Genomic DNA, 20,407 nt, shown 5'->3' with positions numbered 1-20,407 from the left:
AGCAAGCTCAGACAGCCTTCTGCAAGAACACACAATGCAATGCGGTGGATTTAAAATCTTTTGCATAGCATCGCCTTGTGAACCGCCCGCCCCTCATCCTCATTCCTCTTGCACCGGGCTCTCTCACGCATCTCATCCTAGGCTTGCAGTGCCTGCAGCACTCTTCCCCTCCCTCCTTTTGCAGGATGGTTCAGCAGGTGATAACTTTACAATCACTAGTTTCCCTCTGAAGGTGCGTCGCTCCGAGGGATCGCTTTGGCTGGTCGTATTTCGAGTGGGGAAGAACGGAACTTTTTCCCTGGGTTGACATTAATAGCACTATTAAGAATAATGATAGATTATTATCATCATCATCATCACCCTCAACAAAGGCTGAAGGATTTAAACGTACAGCAGGCCTTTTTCCCACCATACATAACTATAGATATGGATTATATATAAAAATAAATCTTGCTATTTGTAAAGCACCAATTTATTCCGCAGCGCTTTCAAGAAATTTACTTATCACCCTACACTCTAGCATTATACCAACCTCGGAATGATGGAAGGCTGTGAATTATAGATATGGATTATATCTAGATTATAGATAGATTATAAATATATATAAATTAATTATAATATATAAATAAATATTTATAATATATTATATGTAGTTTCTATCCTCTATATTGATTAATAATAGTCTTTATGATTATATTATATAATATATCGATAGATAGATAAATAGATAGATAGACAAATACACAGACATGCATACACACTGTATGCTAATGAGCCCAGCTGTCTGGCAGTTGAGACTACATTGTGATGTCATCAGTGTATTGTGACACGGGCAGTATAGAACTATAAACGCCAGAGTTGGCGGCCATCTTAAGGCAGTCTCTGCTGCAGCTGGAAGTGGGCAGATGTGTCCTCCTGTATCTCCCCCGAGAAGTCACAGGAGCTGGATAATTTTTATTTTTAACAGAGCACCTATTTAATTAAGCCCACAAGGGGGAGACAACGGCCTACAAAAATCTAATTGTCCGCGGCTGTAGCATTTAAAAAAAAGGTAGGTTCAATTCTTCCATGGACAGGAATAGGTAGGTAGGTAGGCAGGTAGGTTGGTTCAGTTCTTGTCATTTGGGGAATGCTTATGGGCAAGGCCTTATGCCTGGTAGTGCATGAAACGTCAGGAAGCCTCAGGCCAACCTTTAAAGATGGCGCAGCATTTGGGGTGCAAAAACGTCCAATGCACGTTTCCTTTAAAAGGACATATTTCTTCATTCAATGCATAGACATGACAACGTTTCAACATTGTGATGTCATCAGTCTATTGTGACACGGGCAATATAGAACTATAAATGCCAGAGCTTGGCGGCCATCTTAAGGCAGTCTCTGCTGCAGCTGGAAGTGGGCAGATGTGTCCTCCTGCATCTCCCCCGAAAAGCCACAGGAGCTGAAAAATGTTTATTTTTAAGGGAGCCCCTTTTTAATTTGGCCCACAAGAGGGAGACAGCAGCCTACAAAAATTCTACTATTGAATAAAAAAAAAAACGTAGGTTCAATTCTTCCATGGAGAGGAATAGGTAGGTAGGTCAGTTCAGTTCTTCTCATTTGGGAATGCTTATACGCAAAGCCTTATGCCTGGTGGGGCATGAAACATCAGGAAGGCTTGGGCCAACCTTTAAAAATAGAGCAGCATTTTCAGCAAGCTCAGGCAGCCTTCTGCAAGAACACACAATGCAATGCGGTGGATTTAAAATCTTTTGCATAGCATCGCCTTGTGAACCGCCCGCCCCTCATCCTCATTCCTCTTGCACCGGGCTCTCTCACGCATCTCATCCTAGGCTTGCAGTGCCTGCAGCACTCTTCCCCTCCCTCCTTTTGCAGGATGGTTCAGCAGGTGATTACTTTACAATCACTAGTTTCCCTCTGAAGGTGCGTCGCTCCGAGGGATCGCTTTGGCTGGTCGTATTTCGAGTGGGGAAGAACGGAACTTTTTCCCTGGGTTGACATTAATAGCACTATTAAGAATAATGATAGATTATTATCATCGTCATCATCACCCTCAACAAAGGCTGAAGGATTTAAACGTACAGCAGGCCTTTTTCCCACCATACATAACTATAGATATGGATTATATATAAAAATAAATCTTGCTATTTGTAAAGCACCAATTTATTCCGCAGCGCTTTCAAGAAATTTACTTATCGCCCTACACTCTAGCATTATACCAACCTCGGAATGATGGAAGGCTGTGAATTATAGATATGGATTATATCTAGATTATAGATAGATTATAAATATATATAAATTAATTATAATATATAAATAAATATTTATTATATATTATATGTAGTTTCTATCCTCTATATTGATTAATAATAGTCTTTATGATTATATTATATAATATATCGATAGATAGATAAATAGATAGATAGACAGATACACAGACATGCATACACACTGTATGCTAATGAGCCCAGCTGTCTGGCAGTTGAGACTACATTGTGATGTCATCAGTGTATTGTGACACGGGCAGTATAGAACTATAAACGCCAGAGTTGGCGGCCATCTTAAGGCAGTCTCTGCTGCAGCTGGAAGTGGGCAGATGTGTCCTCCTGTATCTCCCCCGAGAAGTCACAGGAGCTGGATAATTTTTATTTTTAACAGAGCACCTATTTAATTAAGCCCACAAGGGGGAGACAACGGCCTACAAAAATCTAATTGTCCGCGGCTGTAGCATTTAAAAAAAAGGTAGGTTCAATTCTTCCATGGACAGGAATAGGTAGGTAGGTAGGCAGGTAGGTTGGTTCAGTTCTTGTCATTTGGGGAATGCTTATGGGCAAGGCCTTATGCCTGGTAGTGCATGAAACGTCAGGAAGGCTCAGGCCAACCTTTAAAGATGGCGCAGCATTTGGGGTGCAAAAATGTCCAATGCACGTTTCCTTTAAAAGGACATATTTCTTCATTCAATGCATAGACATGACAACGTTTCAACATTGTGATGTCATCAGTCTATTGTGACACGGGCAATATAGAACTATAAATGCCAGAGCTTGGCGGCCATCTTAAGGCAGTCTCTGCTGCAGCTGGAAGTGGGCAGATGTGTCCTCCTGCATCTCCCCCGAAAAGCCACAGGAGCTGAAAAATGTTTATTTTTAAGGGAGCCCCTTTTTAATTTGGCCCACAAGAGGGAGACAGCAGCCTACAAAAATTCTACTATTGAATAAAAAAAAAACGTAGGTTCAATTCTTCCATGGAGAGGAATAGGTAGGTAGGTCAGTTCAGTTCTTCTCATTTGGGAATGCTTATACGCAAAGCCTTATGCCTGGTGGGGCATGAAACATCAGGAAGGCTTGGGCCAACCTTTAAAAATGGAGCAGCATTTTCAGCAAGCTCAGACAGCCTTCTGCAAGAACACACAATGCAATGCGGTGGATTTAAAATCTTTTGCATAGCATCGCCTTGTGAACCGCCCGCCCCTCATCCTCATTCCTCTTGCACCGGGCTCTCTCACGCATCTCATCCTAGGCTTGCAGTGCCTGCAGCACTCTTCCCCTCCCTCCTTTTGCAGGATGGTTCAGCAGGTGATAACTTTACAATCACTAGTTTCCCTCTGAAGGTGCGTCGCTCCGAGGGATCGCTTTGGCTGGTCGTATTTCGAGTGGGGAAGAACGGAACTTTTTCCCTGGGTTGACATTAATAGCACTATTAAGAATAATGATAGATTATTATCATCATCATCATCACCCTCAACAAAGGCTGAAGGATTTAAACGTACAGCAGGCCTTTTTCCCACCATACATAACTATAGATATGGATTATATATAAAAATAAATCTTGCTATTTGTAAAGCACCAATTTATTCCGCAGCGCTTTCAAGAAATTTACTTATCACCCTACACTCTAGCATTATACCAACCTCGGAATGATGGAAGGCTGTGAATTATAGATATGGATTATATCTAGATTATAGATAGATTATAAATATATATAAATTAATTATAATATATAAATAAATATTTATAATATATTATATGTAGTTTCTATCCTCTATATTGATTAATAATAGTCTTTATGATTATATTATATAATATATCGATAGATAGATAAATAGATAGATAGACAAATACACAGACATGCATACACACTGTATGCTAATGAGCCCAGCTGTCTGGCAGTTGAGACTACATTGTGATGTCATCAGTGTATTGTGACACGGGCAGTATAGAACTATAAACGCCAGAGTTGGCGGCCATCTTAAGGCAGTCTCTGCTGCAGCTGGAAGTGGGCAGATGTGTCCTCCTGTATCTCCCCCGAGAAGTCACAGGAGCTGGATAATTTTTATTTTTAACAGAGCACCTATTTAATTAAGCCCACAAGGGGGAGACAACGGCCTACAAAAATCTAATTGTCCGCGGCTGTAGCATTTAAAAAAAAGGTAGGTTCAATTCTTCCATGGACAGGAATAGGTAGGTAGGTAGGCAGGTAGGTTGGTTCAGTTCTTGTCATTTGGGGAATGCTTATGGGCAAGGCCTTATGCCTGGTAGTGCATGAAACGTCAGGAAGGCTCAGGCCAACCTTTAAAGATGGCGCAGCATTTGGGGTGCAAAAACGTCCAATGCACGTTTCCTTTAAAAGGACATATTTCTTCATTCAATGCATAGACATGACAACGTTTCAACATTGTGATGTCATCAGTCTATTGTGACACGGGCAATATAGAACTATAAATGCCAGAGCTTGGCGGCCATCTTAAGGCAGTCTCTGCTGCAGCTGGAAGTGGGCAGATGCGTCCTCCTGCATCTCCCCCGAAAAGCCACAGGAGCTGAAAAATGTTTATTTTTAAGGGAGCCCCTTTTTAATTTGGCCCACAAGAGGGAGACAGCAGCCTACAAAAATTCTACTATTGAATAAAAAGAAAAACGTAGGTTCAATTCTTCCATGGAGAGGAATAGGTAGGTAGGTCAGTTCAGTTCTTCCCATTTGGGAATGCTTATACGCAAAGCCTTATGCCTGGTGGGGCATGAAACATCAGGAAGGCTTGGGCCAACCTTTAAAAATAGAGCAGCATTTTCAGCAAGCTCAGGCAGCCTTCTGCAAGAACACACAATGCAATGCGGTGGATTTAAAATCTTTTGCATAGCATCGCCTTGTGAACCGCCCGCCCCTCATCCTCATTCCTCTTGCACCGGGCTCTCTCACGCATCTCATCCTAGGCTTGCAGTGCCTGCAGCACTCTTCCCCTCCCTCCTTTTGCAGGATGGTTCAGCAGGTGATTACTTTACAATCACTAGTTTCCCTCTGAAGGTGCGTCGCTCCGAGGGATCGCTTTGGCTGGTCGTATTTCGAGTGGGGAAGAACGAAACTTTTTCCCTGGGTTGACATTAATAGCACTATTAAGAATAATGATAGATTATTATCATCGTCATCATCATCATCACCCTCAACAAAGGCTGAAGGATTTAAACGTACAGCAGGCCTTTTTCCCACCATACATAACTATAGATATGGATTATATATAAAAATAAATCTTGCTATTTGTAAAGCACCAATTTATTCCGCAGCGCTTTCAAGAAATTTACTTATCACCCTACACTCTAGCATTATACCAACCTCGGAATGATGGAAGGCTGTGAATTATAGATATGGATTATATCTAGATTATAGATAGATTATAAATATATATAAATTAATTATAATATATAAATAAATATTTATTATATATTATATGTAGTTTCTATCCTCTATATTGATTAATAATAGTCTTTATGATTATATTAGATAGATAAATAGATAGATAGACAGATACACAGACATGCATACACACTGTATGCTAATGAGCCCAGCTGTCTGGCAGTTGAGACTACATTGTGATGTCATCAGTGTATTGTGACACGGGCAGTATAGAACTATAAACGCCAGAGTTGGCGGCCATCTTAAGGCAGTCTCTGCTGCAGCTGGAAGTGGGCAGATGTGTCCTCCTGTATCTCCCCCGAGAAGTCACAGGAGCTGGATAATTTTTATTTTTAACAGAGCACCTATTTAATTAAGCCCACAAGGGGGAGACAACGGCCTACAAAAATCTAATTGTCCGCGGCTGTAGCATTTAAAAAAAAGGTAGGTTCAATTCTTCCATGGACAGGAATAGGTAGGTAGGTAGGCAGGTAGGTTGGTTCAGTTCTTGTCATTTGGGGAATGCTTATGGGCAAGGCCTTATGCCTGGTAGTGCATGAAACGTCAGGAAGGCTCAGGCCAACCTTTAAAGATGGCGCAGCATTTGGGGTGCAAAAACGTCCAATGCACGTTTCCTTTAAAAGGACATATTTCTTCATTCAATGCATAGACATGACAACGTTTCAACATTGTGATGTCATCAGTCTATTGTGACACGGGCAATATAGAACTATAAATGCCAGAGCTTGGCGGCCATCTTAAGGCAGTCTCTGCTGCAGCTGGAAGTGGGCAGATGTGTCCTCCTGCATCTCCCCCGAAAAGCCACAGGAGCTGAAAAATGTTTATTTTTAAGGGAGCCCCTTTTTAATTTGGCCCACAAGAGGGAGACAGCAGCCTACAAAAATTCTACTATTGAATAAAAAAAAAAACGTAGGTTCAATTCTTCCATGGAGAGGAATAGGTAGGTAGGTCAGTTCAGTTCTTCTCATTTGGGAATGCTTATACGCAAAGCCTTATGCCTGGTGGGGCATGAAACATCAGGAAGGCTTGGGCCAACCTTTAAAAATGGAGCAGCATTTTCAGCAAGCTCAGGCAGCCTTCTGCAAGAACACACAATGCAATGCGATGGATTTAAAATCTTTTGCATAGCATCGCCTTGTGAACCGCCCGCCCCTCATCCTCATTCCTCTTGCACCGGGCTCTCTCACGCATCTCATCCTAGGCTTGCAGTGCCTGCAGCACTCTTCCCCTCCCTCTTTTTGCAGGATGGTTCAGCAGGTGATTACTTTACAATCACTAGTTTCCCTCTGAAGGTGCGTCGCTCCGAGGGATCGCTTTGGCTGGTCGTATTTCGAGTGGGGAAGAACGGAACTTTTTCCCTGGGTTGACATTAATAGCACTATTAAGAATAATGATAGATTATTATCATCATCATCATCACCCTCAACAAAGGCTGAAGGATTTAAACGTACAGCAGGCCTTTTTCCCACCATACATAACTATAGATATGGATTATATATAAAAATAAATCTTGCTATTTGTAAAGCACCAATTTATTCCGCAGCGCTTTCAAGAAATTTACTTATCACCCTACACTCTAGCATTATACCAACCTCGGAATGATGGAAGGCTGTGAATTATAGATATGGATTATATCTAGATTATAGATAGATTATAAATATATATAAATTAATTATAATATATAAATAAATATTTATAATATATTATATGTAGTTTCTATCCTCTATATTGATTAATAATAGTCTTTATGATTATATTATATAATATATCGATAGATAGATAAATAGATAGATAGACAGATACACAGACATGCATACACACTGTATGCTAATGAGCCCAGCTGTCTGGCAGTTGAGACTACATTGTGATGTCATCAGTGTATTGTGACACGGGCAGTATAGAACTATAAACGCCAGAGTTGGCGGCCATCTTAAGGCAGTCTCTGCTGCAGCTGGAAGTGGGCAGATGTGTCCTCCTGTATCTCCCCCGAGAAGTCACAGGAGCTGGATAATTTTTATTTTTAACAGAGCACCTATTTAATTAAGCCCACAAGGGGGAGACAACGGCCTACAAAAATCTAATTGTCCGCGGCTGTAGCATTTAAAAAAAAGGTAGGTTCAATTCTTCCATGGACAGGAATAGGTAGGTAGGTAGGCAGGTAGGTTGGTTCAGTTCTTGTCATTTGGGGAATGCTTATGGGCAAGGCCTTATGCCTGGTAGTGCATGAAACGTCAGGAAGGCTCAGGCCAACCTTTAAAGATGGCGCAGCATTTGGGGTGCAAAAACGTCCAATGCACGTTTCCTTTAAAAGGACATATTTCTTCATTCAATGCATAGACATGACAACGTTTCAACATTGTGATGTCATCAGTCTATTGTGACACGGGCAATATAGAACTATAAATGCCAGAGCTTGGCGGCCATCTTAAGGCAGTCTCTGCTGCAGCTGGAAGTGGGCAGATGTGTCCTCCTGCATCTCCCCCGAAAAGCCACAGGAGCTGAAAAATGTTTATTTTTAAGGGAGCCCCTTTTTAATTTGGCCCACAAGAGGGAGACAGCAGCCTACAAAAATTCTACTATTGAATAAAAAAAAAAAAACGTAGGTTCAATTCTTCCATGGAGAGGAATAGGTAGGTAGGTCAGTTCAGTTCTTCTCATTTGGGAATGCTTATACGCAAAGCCTTATGCCTGGTGGGGCATGAAACATCAGGAAGGCTTGGGCCAACCTTTAAAAATGGAGCAGCATTTTCAGCAAGCTCAGGCAGCCTTCTGCAAGAACACACAATGCAATGCGGTGGATTTAAAATCTTTTGCATAGCATCGCCTTGTGAACCGCCCGCCCCTCATCCTCATTCCTCTTGCACCGGGCTCTCTCACGCATCTCATCCTAGGCTTGCAGTGCCTGCAGCACTCTTCCCCTCCCTCCTTTTGCAGGATGGTTCAGCAGGTGATTACTTTACAATCACTAGTTTCCCTCTGAAGGTGCGTCGCTCCGAGGGATCGCTTTGGCTGGTCGTATTTCGAGTGGGGAAGAACGGAACTTTTTCCCTGGGTTGACATTAATAGCACTATTAAGAATAATGATAGATTATTATCATCATCATCATCACCCTCAACAAAGGCTGAAGGATTTAAACGTACAGCAGGCCTTTTTCCCACCATACATAACTATAGATATGGATTATATATAAAAATAAATCTTGCTATTTGTAAAGCACCAATTTATTCCGCAGCGCTTTCAAGAAATTTACTTATCACCCTACACTCTAGCATTATACCAACCTCGGAATGATGGAAGGCTGTGAATTATAGATATGGATTATATCTAGATTATAGATAGATTATAAATATATATAAATTAATTATAATATATAAATAAATATTTATAATATATTATATGTAGTTTCTATCCTCTATATTGATTAATAATAGTCTTTATGATTATATTATATAATATATCGATAGATAGATAAATAGATAGATAGACAGATACACAGACATGCATACACACTGTATGCTAATGAGCCCAGCTGTCTGGCAGTTGAGACTACATTGTGATGTCATCAGTGTATTGTGACACGGGCAGTATAGAACTATAAACGCCAGAGTTGGCGGCCATCTTAAGGCAGTCTCTGCTGCAGCTGGAAGTGGGCAGATGTGTCCTCCTGTATCTCCCCCGAGAAGTCACAGGAGCTGGATAATTTTTATTTTTAACAGAGCACCTATTTAATTAAGCCCACAAGGGGGAGACAGCGGCCTACAAAAATCTAATTGTCCGCGGCTGTAGCATTTAAAAAAAAGGTAGGTTCAATTCTTCCATGGACAGGAATAGGTAGGTAGGTAGGCAGGTAGGTTGGTTCAGTTCTTGTCATTTGGGGAATGCTTATGGGCAAGGCCTTATGCCTGGTAGTGCATGAAACGTCAGGAAGGCTCAGGCCAACCTTTAAAGATGGCGCAGCATTTGGGGTGCAAAAACGTCCAATGCACGTTTCCTTTAAAAGGACATATTTCTTCATTCAATGCATAGACATGACAACGTTTCAACATTGTGATGTCATCAGTCTATTGTGACACGGGCAATATAGAACTATAAATGCCAGAGCTTGGCGGCCATCTTAAGGCAGTCTCTGCTGCAGCTGGAAGTGGGCAGATGTGTCCTCCTGCATCTCCCCCGAAAAGCCACAGGAGCTGAAAAATGTTTATTTTTAAGGGAGCCCCTTTTTAATTTGGCCCACAAGAGGGAGACAGCAGCCTACAAAAATTCTACTATTGAATAAAAAAAAAAAACGTAGGTTCAATTCTTCCATGGAGAGGAATAGGTAGGTAGGTCAGTTCAGTTCTTCTCATTTGGGAATGCTTATACGCAAAGCCTTATGCCTGGTGGGGCATGAAACATCAGGAAGGCTTGGGCCAACCTTTAAAAATGGAGCAGCATTTTCAGCAAGCTCAGGCAGCCTTCTGCAAGAACACACAATGCAATGCGGTGGATTTAAAATCTTTTGCATAGCATCGCCTTGTGAACCGCCCGCCCCTCATCCTCATTCCTCTTGCACCGGGCTCTCTCACGCATCTCATCCTAGGCTTGCAGTGCCTGCAGCACTCTTCCCCTCCCTCCTTTTGCAGGATGGTTCAGCAGGTGATTACTTTACAATCACTAGTTTCCCTCTGAAGGTGCGTCGCTCCGAGGGATCGCTTTGGCTGGTCGTATTTCGAGTGGGGAAGAACGGAACTTTTTCCCTGGGTTGACATTAATAGCACTATTAAGAATAATGATAGATTATTATCATCATCATCATCACCCTCAACAAAGGCTGAAGGATTTAAACGTACAGCAGGCCTTTTTCCCACCATACATAACTATAGATATGGATTATATATAAAAATAAATCTTGCTATTTGTAAAGCACCAATTTATTCCGCAGCGCTTTCAAGAAATTTACTTATCACCCTACACTCTAGCATTATACCAACCTCGGAATGATGGAAGGCTGTGAATTATAGATATGGATTATATCTAGATTATAGATAGATTATAAATATATATAAATTAATTATAATATATAAATAAATATTTATAATATATTATATGTAGTTTCTATCCTCTATATTGATTAATAATAGTCTTTATGATTATATTATATAATATATCGATAGATAGATAAATAGATAGATAGACAGATACACAGACATGCATACACACTGTATGCTAATGAGCCCAGCTGTCTGGCAGTTGAGACTACATTGTGATGTCATCAGTGTATTGTGACACGGGCAGTATAGAACTATAAACGCCAGAGTTGGCGGCCATCTTAAGGCAGTCTCTGCTGCAGCTGGAAGTGGGCAGATGTGTCCTCCTGTATCTCCCCCGAGAAGTCACAGGAGCTGGATAATTTTTATTTTTAACAGAGCACCTATTTAATTAAGCCCACAAGGGGGAGACAGCGGCCTACAAAAATCTAATTGTCCGCGGCTGTAGCATTTAAAAAAAAGGTAGGTTCAATTCTTCCATGGACAGGAATAGGTAGGTAGGTAGGCAGGTAGGTTGGTTCAGTTCTTGTCATTTGGGGAATGCTTATGGGCAAGGCCTTATGCCTGGTAGTGCATGAAACGTCAGGAAGGCTCAGGCCAACCTTTAAAGATGGCGCAGCATTTGGGGTGCAAAAACGTCCAATGCACGTTTCCTTTAAAAGGACATATTTCTTCATTCAATGCATAGACATGACAACGTTTCAACATTGTGATGTCATCAGTCTATTGTGACACGGGCAATATAGAACTATAAATGCCAGAGCTTGGCGGCCATCTTAAGGCAGTCTCTGCTGCAGCTGGAAGTGGGCAGATGTGTCCTCCTGCATCTCCCCCGAAAAGCCACAGGAGCTGAAAAATGTTTATTTTTAAGGGAGCCCCTTTTTAATTTGGCCCACAAGAGGGAGACAGCAGCCTACAAAAATTCTACTATTGAATAAAAAAAAAAAACGTAGGTTCAATTCTTCCATGGAGAGGAATAGGTAGGTAGGTCAGTTCAGTTCTTCTCATTTGGGAATGCTTATACGCAAAGCCTTATGCCTGGTGGGGCATGAAACATCAGGAAGGCTTGGGCCAACCTTTAAAAATGGAGCAGCATTTTCAGCAAGCTCAGACAGCCTTCTGCAAGAACACACAATGCAATGCGGTGGATTTAAAATCTTTTGCATAGCATCGCCTTGTGAACCGCCCGCCCCTCATCCTCATTCCTCTTGCACCGGGCTCTCTCACGCATCTCATCCTAGGCTTGCAGTGCCTGCAGCACTCTTCCCCTCCCTCCTTTTGCAGGATGGTTCAGCAGGTGATTACTTTACAATCACTAGTTTCCCTCTGAAGGTGCGTCGCTCCGAGGGATCGCTTTGGCTGGTCGTATTTCGAGTGGGGAAGAACGGAACTTTTTCCCTGGGTTGACATTAATAGCACTATTAAGAATAATGATAGATTATTATCATCATCATCATCACCCTCAACAAAGGCTGAAGGATTTAAACGTACAGCAGGCCTTTTTCCCACCATACATAACTATAGATATGGATTATATATAAAAATAAATCTTGCTATTTGTAAAGCACCAATTTATTCCGCAGCGCTTTCAAGAAATTTACTTATCACCCTACACTCTAGCATTATACCAACCTCGGAATGATGGAAGGCTGTGAATTATAGATATGGATTATATCTAGATTATAGATAGATTATAAATATATATAAATTAATTATAATATATAAATAAATATTTATAATATATTATATGTAGTTTCTATCCTCTATATTGATTAATAATAGTCTTTATGATTATATTATATAATATATCGATAGATAGATAAATAGATAGATAGACAGATACACAGACATGCATACACACTGTATGCTAATGAGCCCAGCTGTCTGGCAGTTGAGACTACATTGTGATGTCATCAGTGTATTGTGACACGGGCAGTATAGAACTATAAACGCCAGAGTTGGCGGCCATCTTAAGGCAGTCTCTGCTGCAGCTGGAAGTGGGCAGATGTGTCCTCCTGTATCTCCCCCGAGAAGTCACAGGAGCTGGATAATTTTTATTTTTAACAGAGCACCTATTTAATTAAGCCCACAAGGGGGAGACAGCGGCCTACAAAAATCTAATTGTCCGCGGCTGTAGCATTTAAAAAAAAGGTAGGTTCAATTCTTCCATGGACAGGAATAGGTAGGTAGGTAGGCAGGTAGGTTGGTTCAGTTCTTGTCATTTGGGGAATGCTTATGGGCAAGGCCTTATGCCTGGTAGTGCATGAAACGTCAGGAAGGCTCAGGCCAACCTTTAAAGATGGCGCAGCATTTGGGGTGCAAAAACGTCCAATGCACGTTTCCTTTAAAAGGACATATTTCTTCATTCAATGCATAGACATGACAACGTTTCAACATTGTGATGTCATCAGTCTATTGTGACACGGGCAATATAGAACTATAAATGCCAGAGCTTGGCGGCCATCTTAAGGCAGTCTCTGCTGCAGCTGGAAGTGGGCAGATGTGTCCTCCTGCATCTCCCCCGAAAAGCCACAGGAGCTGAAAAATGTTTATTTTTAAGGGAGCCCCTTTTTAATTTGGCCCACAAGAGGGAGACAGCAGCCTACAAAAATTCTACTATTGAATAAAAAAAAAAACGTAGGTTCAATTCTTCCATGGAGAGGAATAGGTAGGTAGGTCAGTTCAGTTCTTCTCATTTGGGAATGCTTATACGCAAAGCCTTATGCCTGGTGGGGCATGAAACATCAGGAAGGCTTGGGCCAACCTTTAAAAATGGAGCAGCATTTTCAGCAAGCTCAGGCAGCCTTCTGCAAGAACACACAATGCAATGCGGTGGATTTAAAATCTTTTGCATAGCATCGCCTTGTGAACCGCCCGCCCCTCATCCTCATTCCTCTTGCACCGGGCTCTCTCACGCATCTCATCCTAGGCTTGCAGTGCCTGCAGCACTCTTCCCCTCCCTCCTTTTGCAGGATGGTTCAGCAGGTGATTACTTTACAATCACTAGTTTCCCTCTGAAGGTGCGTCGCTCCGAGGGATCGCTTTGGCTGGTCGTATTTCGAGTGGGGAAGAACGGAACTTTTTCCCTGGGTTGACATTAATAGCACTATTAAGAATAATGATAGATTATTATCATCATCATCATCACCCTCAACAAAGGCTGAAGGATTTAAACGTACAGCAGGCCTTTTTCCCACCATACATAACTATAGATATGGATTATATATAAAAATAAATCTTGCTATTTGTAAAGCACCAATTTATTCCGCAGCGCTTTCAAGAAATTTACTTATCACCCTACACTCTAGCATTATACCAACCTCGGAATGATGGAAGGCTGTGAATTATAGATATGGATTATATCTAGATTATAGATAGATTATAAATATATATAAATTAATTATAATATATAAATAAATATTTATAATATATTATATGTAGTTTCTATCCTCTATATTGATTAATAATAGTCTTTATGATTATATTATATAATATATCGATAGATAGATAAATAGATAGATAGACAGATACACAGACATGCATACACACTGTATGCTAATGAGCCCAGCTGTCTGGCAGTTGAGACTACATTGTGATGTCATCAGTGTATTGTGACACGGGCAGTATAGAACTATAAACGCCAGAGTTGGCGGCCATCTTAAGGCAGTCTCTGCTGCAGCTGGAAGTGGGCAGATGTGTCCTCCTGTATCTCCCCCGAGAAGTCACAGGAGCTGGATAATTTTTATTTTTAACAGAGCACCTATTTAATTAAGCCCACAAGGGGGAGACAGCGGCCTACAAAAATCTAATTGTCCGCGGCTGTAGCATTTAAAAAAAAGGTAGGTTCAATTCTTCCATGGACAGGAATAGGTAGGTAGGTAGGCAGGTAGGTTGGTTCAGTTCTTGTCATTTGGGGAATGCTTATGGGCAAGGCCTTATACCTGGTAGTGCATGAAACGTCAGGAAGGCTCAGGCCAACCTTTAAAGATGGCGCAGCATTTGGGGTGCAAAAACGTCCAATGCACGTTTCCTTTAAAAGGACATATTTCTTCATTCAATGCATAGACATGACAACGTTTCAACATTGTGATGTCATCAGTCTATTGTGACACGGGCAATATAGAACTATAAATGCCAGAGCTTGGCGGCCATCTTAAGGCAGTCTCTGCTGCAGCTGGAAGTGGGCAGATGTGTCCTCCTGCATCTCCCCCGAAAAGCCACAGGAGCTGAAAAATGTTTATTTTTAAGGGAGCCCCTTTTTAATTTGGCCCACAAGAGGGAGACAGCAGCCTACAAAAATTCTACTATTGAATAAAAAAAAAAACGTAGGTTCAATTCTTCCATGGAGAGGAATAGGTAGGTAGGTCAGTTCAGTTCTTCTCATTTGGGAATGCTTATACGCAAAGCCTTATGCCTGGTGGGGCATGAAACATCAGGAAGGCTTGGGCCAACCTTTAAAAATGGAGCAGCATTTTCAGCAAGCTCAGGCAGCCTTCTGCAAGAACACACAATGCAATGCGGTGGATTTAAAATCTTTTGCATAGCATCGCCTTGTGAACCGCCCGCCCCTCATCCTCATTCCTCTTGCACCGGGCTCTCTCACGCATCTCATCCTAGGCTTGCAGTGCCTGCAGCACTCTTCCCCTCCCTCCTTTTGCAGGATGGTTCAGCAGGTGATTACTTTACAATCACTAGTTTCCCTCTGAAGGTGCGTCGCTCCGAGGGATCGCTTTGGATGGTCGTATTTCGAGTGGGGAAGAACGGAACTTTTTCCCTGGGTTGACATTAATAGCACTATTAAGAATAATGATAGATTATTATCATCGTCATCATCACCCTCAACAAAGGCTGAAGGATTTAAACGTACAGCAGGCCTTTTTCCCACCATACATAACTATAGATATGGATTATATATAAAAATAAATCTTGCTATTTGTAAAGCACCAATTTATTCCGCAGCGCTTTCAAGAAATTTACTTATCACCCTACACTCTAGCATTATACCAACCTCGGAATGATGGAAGGCTGTGAATTATAGATATGGATTATATCTAGATTATAGATAGATTATAAATATATATAAATTAATTATAATATATAAATAAATATTTATAATATATTATATGTAGTTTCTATCCTCTATATTGATTAATAATAGTCTTTATGATTATATTATATAATATATCGATAGATAGATAAATAGATAGATAGACAGATACACAGACATGCATACACACTGTATGCTAATGAGCCCAGCTGTCTGGCAGTTGAGACTACATTGTGATGTCATCAGTGTATTGTGACACGGGCAGTATAGAACTATAAACGCCAGAGTTGGCGGCCATCTTAAGGCAGTCTCTGCTGAAGCTGGAAGTGGGCAGATGTGTCCTCCTGTATCTCCCCCGAGAAGTCACAGGAGCTGGATAATTTTTATTTTTAACAGAGCACCTATTTAATTAAGCCCACAAGGGGGAGACAACGGCCTACAAAAATCTAATTGTCCGCGGCTGTAGCATTTAAAAAAAAGGTAGGTTCAATTCTTCCATGGACAGGAATAGGTAGGTAGGTAGGCAGGTAGGTTGGTTGAGTTCTTGTCATTTGGGGAATGCTTATGGGCAAGGCCTTATGCCTGGTAGTGCATGAAACGTCAGGAAGGCTCAGGCCAACCTTTAAAGATGGCGCAGCATTTGGGGTGCAAAAACGTCCAATGCACGTTTCCTTTAAAAGGACATATTTCTTCATTCAATGCATAGACATGACAACGTTTCAACATTGTGATGTCATCAGTCTATTGTGACACGGGCAATATAGAACTATAAATGCCAGAGCTTGGCGGCCATCTTAAGGCAGTCTCTGCTGCAGCTGGAAGTGGGCAGATGTGTCCTCCTGCATCTCCCCCGAAAAGCCACAGGAGCTGAAAAATGTTTATTTTTAAGGGAGCCCCTTTTTAATTTGGCCCACAAGAGGGAGACAGCAGCCTACAAAAATTCTACTATTGAATAAAAAAAAAAACGTAGGTTCAATTCTTCCATGGAGAGGAATAGGTAGGTAGGTCAGTTCAGTTCTTCTCATTTGGGAATGCTTATACGCAAAGCCTTATGCCTGGTGGGGCATGAAACATCAGGAAGGCTTGGGCCAACCTTTAAAAATGGAGCAGCATTTTCAGCAAGCTCAGGCAGCCTTCTGCAAGAACACACAATGCAATGCGGTGGATTTAAAATCTTTTGCATAGCATCGCCTTGTGAACCGCCCGCCCCTCATCCTCATTCCTCTTGCACCGGGCTCTCTCACGCATCTCATCCTAGGCTTGCAGTGCCTGCAGCACTCTTCCCCTCCCTCCTTTTGCAGGATGGTTCAGCAGGTGATTACTTTACAATCACTAGTTTCCCTCTGAAGGTGCGTCGCTCCGAGGGATCGCTTTGGCTGGTCGTATTTCGAGTGGGGAAGAACGAAACTTTTTCCCTGGGTTGACATTAATAGCACTATTAAGAATAATGATAGATTATTATCATCATCATCATCACCCTCAACAAAGGCTGAAGGATTTAAACGTACAGCAGGCCTTTTTCCCACCATACATAACTATAGATATGGATTATATATAAAAATAAATCTTGCTATTTGTAAAGCACCAATTTATTCCGCAGCGCTTTCAAGAAATTTACTTATCACCCTACACTCTAGCATTATACCAACCTCGGAATGATGGAAGGCTGTGAATTATAGATATGGATTATATCTAGATTATAGATAGATTATAAATATATATAAATTAATTATAATATATAAATAAATATTTATAATATATTATATGTAGTTTCTATCCTCTATATTGATTAATAATAGTCTTTATGATTATATTATATAATATATCGATAGATAGATAAATAGATAGATAGACAGATACACAGACATGCATACACACTGTATGCTAATGAGCCCAGCTGTCTGGCAGTTGAGATTACATTGTGATGTCATCAGTGTATTGTGACACGGGCAGTATAGAACTATAAACGCCAGAGTTGGCGGCCATCTTAAGGCAGTCTCTGCTGCAGCTGGAAGTGGGCAGATGTGTCCTCCTGTATCTCCCCCGAGAAGTCACAGGAGCTGGATAATTTTTATTTTTAACAGAGCACCTATTTAATTAAGCCCACAAGGGGGAGACAGCGGCCTACAAAAATCTAATTGTCCGCGGCTGTAGCATTTAAAAAAAAGGTAGGTTCAATTCTTCCATGGACAGGAATAGGTAGGTAGGTAGGCAGGTAGGTTGGTTCAGTTCTTGTCATTTGGGGAATGCTTATGGGCAAGGCCTTATGCCTGGTAGTGCACGAAACGTCAGGAAGGCTCAGGCCAACCTTTAAAGATGGCGCAGCATTTGGGGTGCAAAAACGTCCAATGCACGTTTCCTTTAAAAGGACATATTTCTTCATTCAATGCATAGACATGACAACGTTTCAACATTGTGATGTCATCAGTCTATTGTGACACGGGCAATATAGAACTATAAATGCCAGAGCTTGGCGGCCATCTTAAGGCAGTCTCTGCTGCAGCTGGAAGTGGGCAGATGTGTCCTCCTGCATCTCCCCCGAAAAGCCACAGGAGCTGAAAAATGTTTATTTTTAAGGGAGCCCCTTTTTAATTTGGCCCACAAGAGGGAGACAGCAGCCTACAAAAATTCTACTATTGAATAAAAAAAAAAACGTAGGTTCAATTCTTCCATGGAGAGGAATAGGTAGGTAGGTCAGTTCAGTTCTTCTCATTTGGGAATGCTTATACGCAAAGCCTTATGCCTGGTGGGGCATGAAACATCAGGAAGGCTTGGGCCAACCTTTAAAAATGGAGCAGCATTTTCAGCAAGCTCAGGCAGCCTTCTGCAAGAACACACAATGCAATGCGGTGGATTTAAAATCTTTTGCATAGCATCGCCTTGTGAACCGCCCGCCCCTCATCCTCATTCCTCTTGCACCGGGCTCTCTCACGCATCTCATCCTAGGCTTGCAGTGCCTGCAGCACTCTTCCCCTCCCTCCTTTTGCAGGATGGTTCAGCAGGTGATTACTTTACAATCACTAGTTTCCCTCTGAAGGTGCGTCGCTCCGAGGGATCGCTTTGGCTGGTCGTATTTCGAGTGGGGAAGAACGGAACTTTTTCCCTGGGTTGACATTAATAGCACTATTAAGAATAATGATAGATTATTATCATCATCATCATCACCCTCAACAAAGGCTGAAGGATTTAAACGTACAGCAGGCCTTTTTCCCACCATACATAACTATAGATATGGATTATATATAAAAATAAATCTTGCTATTTGTAAAGCACCAATTTATTCCGCAGCGCTTTCAAGAAATTTACTTATCACCCTACACTCTAGCATTATACCAACCTCGGAATGATGGAAGGCTGTGAATTATAGATATGGATTATATCTAGATTATAGATAGATTATAAATATATATAAATTAATTATAATATATAAATAAATATTTATAATATATTATATGTAGTTTCTATCCTCTATATTGATTAATAATAGTCTTTATGATTATATTATATAATATATCGATAGATAGATAAATAGATAGATAGACAGATACACAGACATGCATACACACTGTATGCTAATGAGCCCAGCTGTCTGGCAGTTGAGACTACATTGTGATGTCATCAGTGTATTGTGACACGGGCAGTATAGAACTATAAACGCCAGAGTTGGCGGCCATCTTAAGGCAGTCTCTGCTGCAGCTGGAAGTGGGCAGATGTGTCCTCCTGTATCTCCCCCGAGAAGTCACAGGAGCTGGATAATTTTTATTTTTAACAGAGCACCTATTTAATTAAGCCCACAAGGGGGAGACAGCGGCCTACAAAAATCTAATTGTCCACGGCTGTAGCATTTAAAAAAAAGGTAGGTTCAATTCTTCCATGGACAGGAATAGGTAGGTAGGTAGGCAGGTAGGTTGGTTCAGTTCTTGTCATTTGGGGAATGCTTATGGGCAAGGCCTTATGCCTGGTAGTGCATGAAACGTCAGGAAGGCTCAGGCCAACCTTTAAAGATGGCGCAGCATTTGGGGTGCAAAAACGTCCAATGCACGTTTCCTTTAAAAGGACATATTTCTTCATTCAATGCATAGACATGACAACGTTTCAACATTGTGATGTCATCAGTCTATTGTGACACGGGCAATATAGAACTATAAATGCCAGAGCTTGGCGGCCATCTTAAGGCAGTCTCTGCTGCAGCTGGAAGTGGGCAGATGTGTCCTCCTGCATCTCCCCCGAAAAGCCACAGGAGCTGAAAAATGTTTATTTTTAAGGGAGCCCCTTTTTAATTTGGCCCACAAGAGGGAGACAGCAGCCTACAAAAATTCTACTATTGAATAAAAAAAAAACCGTAGGTTCAATTCTTCCATGGAGAGGAATAGGTAGGTAGGTCAGTTCAGTTCTTCTCATTTGGGAATGCTTATACGCAAAGCCTTATGCCTGGTGGGGCATGAAACATCAGGAAGGCTTGGGCCAACCTTTAAAAATGGAGCAGCATTTTCAGCAAGCTCAGGTAGCCTTCTGCAAGAACACACAATGCAATGCGGTGGATTTAAAATCTTTTGCATAGCATCGCCTTGTGAACCGCCCGCCCCTCATCCTCATTCCTCTTGCACCGGGCTCTCTCACGCATCTCATCCTAGGCTTGCAGTGCCTGCA

The sequence above is a fragment of the Eleutherodactylus coqui genome, chromosome 2, assembly GCF_035609145.1.
Source record: "Eleutherodactylus coqui strain aEleCoq1 chromosome 2, aEleCoq1.hap1, whole genome shotgun sequence".
NCBI lineage: Eukaryota > Metazoa > Chordata > Amphibia > Anura > Eleutherodactylidae > Eleutherodactylus > Eleutherodactylus coqui.
This window is presented reverse-complemented; position numbering follows the sequence as displayed.